The following is a 12,279-nucleotide window of genomic DNA, read 5'->3' on the forward strand; positions in this document are numbered from 1 at the left end:
GGCTGAGATACATGGGACTGACCATTGCCCACACAGGCTTGATGTTTTAAGTTAAGTGAGCATGACGAACGTGTTGTTAAAAATTCAACGCTGATTAAACCTTTGATGAAGCACAGCATGATAAATACCAAGAGACCAGAGTTGTATGAAAAACCAAATCCAATATACAAAGTGGGGGGATTTTCCTGCTGGGCTGAAAGAGCTGGCATTGGGGAAAAGCTGGAGCTGTCACCACTGGTCTTGATGTAATTGTGGGATCCCACTGGTGTTATGGTGTTGATTTTTTTCTCCTTCAGATTTAATTCCTAATGAGGAAGAATATGAAATGATAGCACAGCAAGATGCTATCACCAGACACAGAGACAGAATTCTCATGTTTAATATCCAGGGTTCAACATAGCAGAATTATTCTCTTTGTGTTGATCACATAAATGTGGTAGACCAATGGCTTCTGATCATAAGATTGCAAAGTCATTGATTTAGATAAGAGAAACATCTTAGAAATTATCTAATCTGATTTTTAATTAATTTGTTCATTCATTTAGAGATACACACACATACTTTTATTCATTTATAGAAAATAAATTCATATAGTAGATAGTATGCTGAACCTGAAGGTTGGAAGACTTGAGTTCAAGTCCAGAAACTTCCTAGTTATGTATCATTCTGGTAAGTCACAACCTTTTTTCTGCCTTCATTTCCTTAGCTATAAAATAGGGTGATAATAGTGCCTGTCACCTAGGATTGTGACGAGGATAAAATGGTTTACTATTGCAAAGTATTTTCCAAGCAATAAAGCACTATATAAATGTTAACTATTATTGCTGTTATTCCTTTTGTTTTTCTCTACTAATAATCTCTGAATATATTTCTCCATCTCCTAGTATATTTTCCTTTGAAAAACAAACAAAAGCACAAAGGCAAATTTTAAAAGTTTTTTTAGTCAAACCAAACAACAAAATCCATGTCAGATAGTAGGCAAAATTTCCATAGCCTCATGGTATATCTAGTATTTTCATAATCCTCTACCATGAAAGAATATGCATTTTCATCTCTTCTCGGGGTCCAAGTGTGCTTTTATAATTAGATACAATTTTTTTTGTTGTATTTGCATTCTCTCCTGTTAATATTACTTGTATATCACTACTTTATTTCAATTCATACAAGTCTTTCAAAGATTCTCTGAATTCTTCACCTTTGTTGTTGCTTATAATAACATTCAATTATATATATATATAAATATATGTATATGTATATATATATATATATATATATATATATGCCATACTTTGTTTTGCCATTTCCCAATTAATGAACACTTACTTTATCTTTGATTGAGAAAAGCTGAGTAGCTGTCCGATTGTCACATAGATAGTAAGGACTGATTTGAACTTAATTTCTCTAAATGTAGAATGCATCCTGCTCTTTGCACTATAAGAACATTGAAGTGTTCTGTTAACATTTCCATTTTTTATTTTGGTTTCAATTCCACTGTTTATTAGTTTTGTTCTGCCCTTCCCAATCTGAAATATGTTCTTCCTGTTGGGGGAAAAAAGACAAATCAAGAATAAAAAGTAGGAGATGAGCAGTTCTACCTTTTTTTTTTTTTTGTTTGATATAGTCTTATCTTAGGCTAGGATCCTATCTCTCGTTAAGCAATGATACATTCTCATAGCTTTATATATACTGGTAAAAGGTAAGTTTCTTTAGAGAATACTCAGTCTTCATGTAACAGTTAATAAGTTAGAAATTAAGACTCTAAGGTATATCTCTCCCTATGTTAATTATAAACTGGGAAAGACAATGAGCAGGATGCTGGGATTGTCCTGCTGGGAAGAGACAAAAAGAGTTTCATATAATATTGAAAAAAAGATGATAATCTTTGAGAAGCAGTTTTGGGCAGAGATTTTGTGCAACATCTATGATAAGGCTGCTAAGGAGGTAAATGGTTTTCCCTATTCTCTGTATAACGTCCATTTTTTTTCAGTTTGGAGTGATCATCTTGAATAAATCAATTCCATCTTAAGGTTTAGAGATAATGTCTTAAAGCACCATTTTATTGTAACCCTTTGTTTTTAAGGTTTATTACTATTTTAGGGTTGACACCTTTCTTTCATCCTCCCTGTACCTCCATCTTTTCAAAATTTACTGCCAGGCTCATCATACTAAGCTTTTGTCTTCCCATCCCATTCTTATAGGATTTTGTCACTTTTTTCCCCCTCTTCATCCTCAGGGACATGCCCTCCTGGCTTCTCTTGTCTGTCTCTTAAACACATCTTGTAAGAGCTGCCAAGTGATTGTGGACAGACTGTAAACTGTGGCTGTGGTGGCCTTTGAGGCTTCCAAAACAATGCAGGAACTTAGAACATTTCTTGATCTTGGCTCCAAGGCAACTGTTTAATATGCATCTTTGTATTGTTGTCATCTGCTGTGATTATAGTCCTTGTCTCTCAATTCCTTATTCAAGGCCCTTTTAGAATTTTTTTTTTTTTTGGAACTAAAACTCATTCCTCATTAATTCAGTGGCAGTTTTCTCTTGCCAGTGATTGAATTACCTAATAACAGCTGCCTGAAATGATAAACATAAGAGGTAGACAAGGGCTTGTATTTGATAAAAACGATTGGTTTCCTGAAATTGTAATTTTGTTAAGGGAAGATCCATTGTAAGAAGTGAGGAGAGGAGAGATTCTGACAGCCATCAGGTGGCAGTTAATGGGTGATTAGCAGTACCGCACAATGATGGGCAGAGCTAGAGAGAGGCAGTGCTCCCCAGGTTGTGTGGGCATGGACCACTCTTGGTGGGTGAGTTATGGAAATTTTCTAAAGCATTGGCCCTCTCCATGCAGTAGTTGCAGCTGGGATAGGCAGGACTTTAAAGGTGGGGCAGGATGCATTTGAGTGCTAAGAACACAAATCTTGGAATAAAAAGATCTAAACTCAAGACTCTAAGCCCTGCTTTCCTTGCCCATGAGACCTTGGGCAAGTTTAGGCACCAATTTCTTTAAGTGTAAAAGGATTGCGTTTGATTGTCTTCTGCTATAGCTTTTTCTTTGTATCTTTAGCCCTTACTTCCCCCAGTCCCGGAGCTCACAACAGGGATTTTAATTTGATTGGCTCATTTATATCTGAATATGTCTGAGATCAGTAACACCTGCCCAAATAAGGAATGAGAGCAGCCTTCCTAATTCATTTCTCTCAGAAGAAAGATTCCCTATAGACTGGAGCTAACTATGTTGGGGGTTTGTTCCTAAGGGGATTCTGGGACCTTCTTTTTTGATTATAGAATCTGCCTGCTGTTATTGCTACGTTGGGAGACCTATGGAACTCCATTTCATAGGGAGACTCAAGAAAAGATAAGAAACACTGATCAATGGTTATTGCTGTGCACTATTTTAACAAATGCATTTTTAAAAATAGAATACCAAAACTTCAGAGATGGATGGTACCTGAAATGATTCAGTACATTGCCCACATTACATTACAGATGAGGAAACACTATTTACCCTCATGTTCTTGGATTGTTCCATTCTTAGACATTATAATTCTCTTCTATGAATAAAAGCTCTAGTCAGTCCTTTAAACCTGGGGTCTTGAGAGTTAGTTTATTTCACAAGCTTTCTTCATCATAAAAACATTGGTTTTTTTTACAAGATGAGATTAATTTTTATTCTAATTTGAAAAGTTAGATTTAAAAAAAAATCTGATGAACTCTTTTGTGTCCCCAAATTAGAAACCTAGATAGCTTTTCCTTATTGTTGGTAATACCCTGGTGGTAGTATCATCAGGTCAGGGTATACAAATATTTCAAATAATCTGGAAAGTGTTTCTTTTGCTCTGCTGCCAGGGTAGAGGTGTGGTATTGATTTTGATGTTGAGCCATAATAACATTAATAAAACAATAATAACAGAATTTATGTAGCATTTTAAGGTTTGCAAAGCACTTTACAAATACCTCATTTTATCTTTATAACAACCTCTCAGAGGTAGATGCTATTATAATTTTTATTTTGCTGACAAGAAATACAAAGTAGACAGAGATTTAATGATTTGTCTTACTTCACTCAGCTAGTGATTATCTAAGGCGAGATTTGAACTCGGGTCTTCCTGACTCCAAGTTTAGCATTTTATCCATTGTACTTTCTATGTTCTCAATGATAGGGATCTGAATATTCCCTACAATGGTCATTGTAGACCACCTTTCATTGAAGTTCTTCAAGAAAAGACTGGGATTTCACTTTTCAGATATATAGTAGTAGAGATTCTCTGAGGTCTGGACTGGACTAGACAAGGTCATATAGCAAGAAAGTTTCATTTCTGGGAAAGTACTGACCACATGAGACAAACAATATAAAATGAATACCATGCCTCCCCCAATGAATGAAGGTCCAGGAGCTCCACAAAGTCACTTCTGGAGGTGGAGGTGGATGACTGTGTATAGGATGACCAAGGGGAAATAGAGAAGCAAGAAGGTGATAGGCTACTGACTTTTGGGGAACAAGAGGAAGAAAGGGATTATCTGATATCTTCATTCTTTTTGTTTCTTTTTAGGTTGTAGTTTTTTAAATATTTTATTTTTCCTCAATTACATGTAAAAACAATTCTTAACATTCATTTTTTTTAGGTTTTTGCAAGGCACTGGGGTTAAGTGGCTTACCCAAGGCCACACAGCTAGGTAATTATTAAGTGTCTGAGACTGGATTTGAACTCAGTTACTCCTGACTCCAGGGCCGGTGCTCTATCCACTGCACCACCTAGCTACCCCTTAACATTCATTTTTAAAAATTTTGAGCTCCAAATTCTCTCCCTCTCTTCCATTCCAAGTCCTTCAGAAAGAAGGTAAAAGCAATTTGATATGGGTTATACATATGCAGTCATGATGACTTTCTTTTTCAAGAGGTTTTTTTTTCCTTGCTAACTAGATGCTAAATGCTCTTGTTCCTGCTGAAGAACAGGTTATCTAAATATAGTGACTTGAGAGGCATTAAGAAGTAGGCCAAAGGGGGTAAAGTACAGCAGAGAACAAAAGAAAAATTAGAAGGAAGCCACAGAAAAGCAGGGTAGCTTTGAAAATGATGTGTAGTATTTATTATGAAGTTTTTCAAATAAAGTAAACAATATGAAATGGAAATTTACAATTTTATATTGAATACTTTTCTTATGTTCTGCTATGTCCATGGAAATGTATTTTTTCTTCTTTATTTTTCAAGTTCAAAATGAATAAAATCTCAAAAAAGATTAAGCAAAAGAAACAGACCATCATCACTTGAGACACATAATGGCTGTGTGACTGACCAAGTTATGTGACCTCTTAATGTTCTTAGGAAACATTCTAAGACTGTACAATAAATAGCTTAAGATGACCCATGTTGGTGGAAGTTTCCTCAATATAAATTCCATCTACTAATAATATCACAGGTCCTGCCCCCATATAAATATTAACTGCACAATTTTGTTCCAGAAAGATTTAATATGTCCTATCCATTACAACTGTTTGAGAAATCATCAGATCAATAATGAAAATACAAATCTAGCATATGTTGAACTACCAAGCAATAAACCACCAGAGGAAAATTCCTGGCTCAGTATAAAAACACAAATCTATCAATAATGTCTTCCATAGAATAAAAATGGAATCTTGAGCAACATCATAAGAATATAAGACATGCAATTATTCCTAGGGAGTGAATGGCATTTGATTGATTAACAGTTTCTACTTGAGTTTGACCCAGCAAGGCTTGTCTGGAGATAAGAGTGTGTTTATTTTCCAAATTCTAACAGAGGGTCAGAGGAGGAAAAAGGAGGAATATAAGAGCAGACTCAAACTTTTACTATTCTACTCAACCCAAAGGGAAAAAGAATGGGAAAAGGAGTAAAAAGGAGAGAGGAGTAGGAGCAAAGTGAGACTGGTGGTTATTTCTCTCATGACCAGTTTTTTAAAAATGTTATTTTATATCATTTTTCAATTACATGCAAAGGTAGTTATAATCATTAATATTTTTGTAAGCTTTTGAATTCCACATTTTTCTACTTCCTCCTTTCCCTCTATTCACTCCAAAAGCAAATATTCAGATACAGATATTATAGGTACTATCACATTTAACATATTTCCTTATTAGTCATGATCTGTCTTAATGAAGAGTGTGAGAGGAAGCAAGAACAAGAATAAAAACTCCAGCAAATCTGTCTGAAACCATCCTAACTATAGCTGGTCAAATATAATAGTCCCAAGAATAAGAATCTTAGCGATATTTAAAACTCTGATTCTTGGGAATCTTTTTTTGAATTTAAGGAAGGTCATTCCCAGATAATGAACAGAATGTTACTTTCTCATTCCAGGACATTTGATACAATGGACTCCACAGTTCTGAAACAAAATAACCTTAGCTTCCTTGGAGTTAGTTATCTCCTAAAATTGGAACCCAGTAAAAGTTCAAATCCTGCCTTAGACACATAATATCATGAGACCCAGGGCAAATCCTTTAACCTTTATCAAGTTCAATTCCCCCCTCTGTAAAATGAGGATAATGTTAACATCGAAATCACAAAGTGGTTATATAAAATGTCAAGTGAGAAAATAAAAAAGCACTTTGCAAAGCTCAAAGGCCTATATAAATATTATTGTTATGATAATTCCAAAAGCCTAAGATTCAATTATGACCATGATATTGTCAAGAATTGGAGAACTGAGGTTTCCTTACAATCAATAATTTATATCAGTAGTTCTATATCTTTTTTAGTATAATTGACCCAACAATTCAGTAAAACCTAAATATCCTTTCTCAGAATAATATTTTAAATGCATATTTAATGCATTAAACACATGCATCAATGCAACATATTAGCAATGCATGCAAAACATGATTGCAAAGGAAACCAATCATACTGAAATATAGTTATCAAAATATTTTTTACAATAAATAAGTTTGTGCATCCTTGGTTAAGCACTGCTGCTTTAGGTAAAATCATATTTAGATAAACTCAAACTTGCAAACAAAAAAATTTGAAAGAATTGCTAATTCACTGAATGAGAAAGTCAAGGTTAAAAAAAGTTGTTGATAGACTGGAATGTTGGTTTGCACTGAATAAATATAAATGGAATTCTTAATATCAATGAAATCCTTAGTTGGATTCCCAAAACACTCCACAAGTACAAGATGAAGGAAGCATTACTGCAGAGCAATTCACCTAAACAAGTATCTGATGGGGTTGAGTATTCTACATTGGCCAACAACCTCCTCTCCCCCCATAATGAATTTGATCCACTGATCTTACCTCCCTAAGGCTCTAACTTTCAGGAGAATGGGCATTGGAGCCCAATTTTTGTTTAATGATTACACTGTTTCCATTAAAATCAGGAAGCCAAGTTCATTAAAAAACAGTGAGCACTTAGCAGTAGTACATAACTGAAGTTTCACTCTTGAGAGATTTGTGAACACAAGAGATTTCTACATTTTGAAAAAATTGCCTCGAAAGTTTTGCCCACCCCAATTCTAAAACACCAATGCCATTTTATGGTTGCTATTTGTTTAAAGAATCGAAGTAATTATCTAGAAAGCCAAGTTGATCAGTGCTATATGAAAGGGCATCATTTCTAAGGTTCTAAAGCTAAAAGTCTTATTTTATTCAGAACCAGTTGGACCACACTGGGAGTACTGTATTTAATTCTAGAGGGAAGATACTGACAGATGTAGTATCTCCAGAGGGTATCATGAAAGACCTTATTTCATGTGAAGGTCTATTGAAAGGACTGGGAATGTCCAGCCTGGTGAAAAATTTTTCTATCTGAGAAGGACATGATTGCTGTCTTTAGAAATGTAATTATCAGTCCCATGGAACAGAAATCAGATTTGCTCTACTTGACTTCAGTAGATGGAATTGGGATTATGGGGAGAATTTAGACTCGATGTCAGAAAACAAACAAACCCCCAACTTTATAGAGTTTTATAAAAGTATAATAGACCACATCAAAGGAAAAATGGGTTATCATCTTTTGTTTTCAGGGAAAGGCTGTATGACCATGACTACTTGAGAAAATGGTAGAGAGATTGATTTGGTGATAGAGTTGGACAATGTGGCTACTGAGATCTCTAACTCTAAGATTCAATGACCTTGAGCATAGACTTTTTCCTCTCTCTAGGGCTCAGTTGCTTTTTAAAAATTTATAAAATGGAAATAATTGTAGCTGCCATGCTAATCTTACAGAGTTGTTGGGAAAATCTAGAGATAGTTCAAATAAAAGTCATCCTGAACTTTTTTTTTCAAGAGATCATGATTTAGTAGACATCTTATTTTTTTTGCAAGGCAATGGGGTTAAGCGACTTGCCCAAGGCCACACAGCTAGTTAATTATTAAGTGTCTGAAGTCACATTTGAACTCAGGTACTCCTAACTCCAGGGCCAGTGCTCTATCCACTGTGCTACCTAGCCACATTGATTTAGTAGACATCTTCAGGGCCCTGGAGATTGATCAAACTTGGGCTCAGTCACAGGCTGGGTTCTATTGACAGCTTGGGGGTCCAGAGCAGACAATGGGACTGTGAATGCCAAAGCCATGGGCAAATACTGATGCAGAGGCCAGGTTGAAGCAGGATGAACAAACAAGCAGCAACATAAATGAGAATAAGCCAAGAACCAGGAGAGGAGCCAGCAATCAGTCAGATATGCATAAAGCTTAGGCAGGCATGGAGGGTGAACAGAGAAGTGCTCCTCTGGACATCTGCAAATTGGGCCATGCTGGACACATCTTGCACCTCATGGGGCTGACTTGTTGAGATTAAGAGTAGATTAAAACACTTTGAAATGGTGAAGAGTCAAAGAAAAGAGAGGTGTTCTTTATATCTGATCATGTATGCATTCAGTCACATTAAGGTACCAGTATTCTCAGGATCCCTTTCTGTTCCTCCTTTTTTCACATCTTTAAGAATTCCTGCTTTTTACCATTCCCCTGATACTGTTAGTCATTTGTATAAATAGCACTCTTAATTTTATGTCATTTCATTAACTAGATTATAATCTTCTTGTAGGCAAAGACTGGCTATTATCCATCCATATATCCCATAGAGCCTGAATTCATAAGATATTCACAAATTTTTGTTTGAATAGCTGTCTGTAAGCATAAGTAAACAGGCATGCAACCCTGACTGAATAGAAAGAGAGCATCCTTTGAGTGACTTGTACCTGTCCAGATAGACTGCCTGTAAGTTATATCCAAAAGGATGCATTCAGGATGACCAATAATCCTTTTTGCCTCAGTCTTACATCCCAAGATGAAGAACATGACCGTGACTTAGCGAAAGCTTTAATGAGAAGTAAAAGAAGGAAAAACCTGAAGAAACAAACCAAACCCAAAATGAATCAAATCCAGGCTATTTAGCTGATTTCCCCCCAGGGAAAAGTTATCTGCTTTGTTAAGTTTCTGATGAAACTGACTTTTGCGAATTAGCTTTGATTGCAGATAAAATAGATGGCATGAAAATGTGGAACTCAAAAGCTTGCAAAAGGATGAATGGTGAAAACTATCATTGCATGCAATTGGAAAAAAATTAAAATTTAAAAAAATGAAATAAGTAAAATAGATGGCATGAGTATAAATGTGCACGCACACACATGCGTGTGTGTGTGTGTGTGTGTGTGTGTGTGTGTGTGTGTGTGGTGTGTGCATTAGTCAGGAGGAAGAGAGAATGGGAGCGTATAGAAACTAGTAATAAAGGAACTTATGGGGCACCTGTCCTTACTCATTTTTCCCTTAAATACCCTGTTCCTTCTCAATATGGAACATTACGGAGGGAAAGGGATACACTTACTTCCTTTCATCAGAGTAACAGCTCTTAGTGTAAATATCCCCGAGGGACAAATCAAATAGCCATTGTGTCTTCATTTTCCAGAAACAAGTACAGATATGAGATTTTGTCCTTAATCCCTCATCAAATGGATGTAATGAGAAGAACATCAAGTTTGACTATGAACTCAGATATCTAACTTGTTACATGACCTTGGACAATTCAACTAACCTTACCAGACACAATTTCCTCATCTATAAAATGAAGGGATTGGATTAGATGACATTAAATCTATAAACTGGTTATTCTATGATTCTCTCTCAATCTCAAGTTTCTCCATTTGTAAACTGAGGATAATGAATCCCCCCAGCAGCTATCTCAGGGTTATCCTGGCACTCAAAGAAGATGTCAGCAAAGCATTTTTCCAAACCTTCAAGCTTTCCATAAATGCTAGCAATCATTTTACATGTTTTTTTTCTCCTGAAATAGTTAATCCATGCTTTTCTGTTGTATACATCCAAGAAAGGCTTTGGATTTGGTCTTTTCCTCTAGAGGGAGGTGAACATATGATCTCTTCCCTGTTTGGTTTATCTGTTATGACTTAACTTCAATAAGATTAAACCATGGGGTTGGATCATATTAAATTTTCAATATAAAACCAAACACCAGAAAACCTACCTATAGTTTTGTGTAAGAATTTTGCGTCCTTGACTAGGTACAATATTAGCCAGCCTTCAGGCTTAAGCTTCCCATTAGTTGCAACATGCCCAGAACACAATACCATCCTTTCTGATCACACTCCCAGCCCCGTCTGTCATGGATAATCTTCCCAGCAAGGGATCTCTGAATTAAAGTGCTGTGTGCTGAAGGATTTGGCTCATACCTCACAACTTGGAAGAGGTGTTGATGTTTAAAGAAAAAAAAATTAAACCCCGCTCCATACTTTCTGCCTCTCCTTCTGTCTGTCCTCTTTTTCTCTCATGAGACATGCTTGGATTTCCAGGATCTCTCTGCCATATAAAATACTACATTTGAGACTGCATCAGGTCCACCTTCAGTCATTCTGATTTAAATCTTGCCACTGGATCCAGATGGCTCCTGAGAAGAAAGTGAGGCTAGTGATTGTGCACAGTCCTTCTTCTCTCTCTTAAATCCAATTCATTTGCATGTTATGGTATCATCTCCCCGATGTCACAGTCTTCTTTGAGAATGAAGGACAAACAATAATAACATCTGAGACTGAATGATGCCACACCTGGTTTAAGAACTGAATTAAGCTGTAAACCTTGATCATTGTTATAGTTACATCTGTTCATTCAGGATTATGAAGTACATGCCAGGAGACTGGGAAAAAATAACTGGTGTTTTGTGTTAAAAGTAGTATCAGTTACAAGCCAAGTAACACATGGGAACGTTAGGAATCAGATTCCCATGTGCAACACAGAAATGGCAAAATACTCTGGGCTAGATCTGGCTATGACCATTCCCTAGTTCTAAATGCTGTGGCAAGGCTCCTGATGGTCATGATGGGCATCATCTCTTCCATTAGCACTGTGATCTCATTTCTAGGGCCTGGAGCATTCTTGCTATAATGAGAACCTTTGGAGTGTCTGCTCATTATTTTCCTGATCATCTGCATTCACCTCTAGCTGCTCTGATGGTGTTCTACATATAGCTCTCACCTGATTTTTTAAGCCCAATCAGTCCCATTAAAATGATCATCTATTACCACTCTGTAGCAATTGTCTCATTATACCTGCATTACTTTTTAGCATCATCTACATTATAATCCCATTACCTCTAACGTCATCACTATTATGGCCCTTATCAGACTCTCAGCATTTCAGTTGTCCTCATCTCATTAGCAGCTGCCACCTTTTCAATTACAAGTCCATTAACTTTATTATTACTATTTCTGTTATGGCTATAATTGTGCCCATAACAGTGTCAATGTCTTCACCTACACCTCTACATTGCAAGACCTTGGCCACCTTTGCTAAAGTCACGGGCACCCCATTACTCATGAGACATTGAAACACAACATCTCCATTAATGCTGGAAGCCAATTTTCTTCATAGAGTCACCTGTAATCAGTAGAATTTTGACATCACTGTCACGTTCCATGGCAATTTCATCGATGGAACTGTCATTCTTCTTCCTGACAAATTTTAGCAGTTCCATACATCCCTCTTTCCTCAGTATCGGACACTTATGATTTTCACTATGGGACCATTACCAACACCATCACTCTAACAATAACCAACACAACTCTCCATTTCAGCAGTTAATTACTTAGTGTTATTATTCAATGTATAATGTCTGTCTATAAGTATCCGAGAATGTGAATAGGATTAGAAGACTTGGAATCTAGTTCAGCTCCTCTCTTCATGCATCAGTTGAGAAACTTTGGCCCTAAGAGAGAAGTTGAATTAATTCAAGTATTAGTATTCCCGTTTTACAGATGAGATCGTTGAGGTCCAGAGAGGAAAAGTGATTTGCCC

The 12,279-nt window shown here is 36.2% G+C and overlaps 1 long non-coding RNA gene across 2 annotated transcripts in view; it reads right to left on the bottom strand.

Moving 5' to 3' along the window:
* Nucleotides 1-1,360: 1,360 nt before the first annotated feature.
* The window catches only part of LOC141511042 (uncharacterized), a 117,854-nt gene continuing 106,935 nt past the window's right edge, over nt 1,361-12,279 (bottom strand). For both annotated transcript variants that reach the window (XR_012475254.1, XR_012475253.1), the window contains exon 3: nt 1,361-1,539. This is a non-coding gene — a long non-coding RNA (uncharacterized LOC141511042). The remainder of the gene's footprint in view (nt 1,540-12,279) is intronic.

Source organism: Macrotis lagotis, chromosome 2, assembly GCF_037893015.1.
Source record: "Macrotis lagotis isolate mMagLag1 chromosome 2, bilby.v1.9.chrom.fasta, whole genome shotgun sequence".
NCBI classification, from domain to species: Eukaryota; Metazoa; Chordata; class Mammalia; order Peramelemorphia; family Peramelidae; genus Macrotis; species Macrotis lagotis.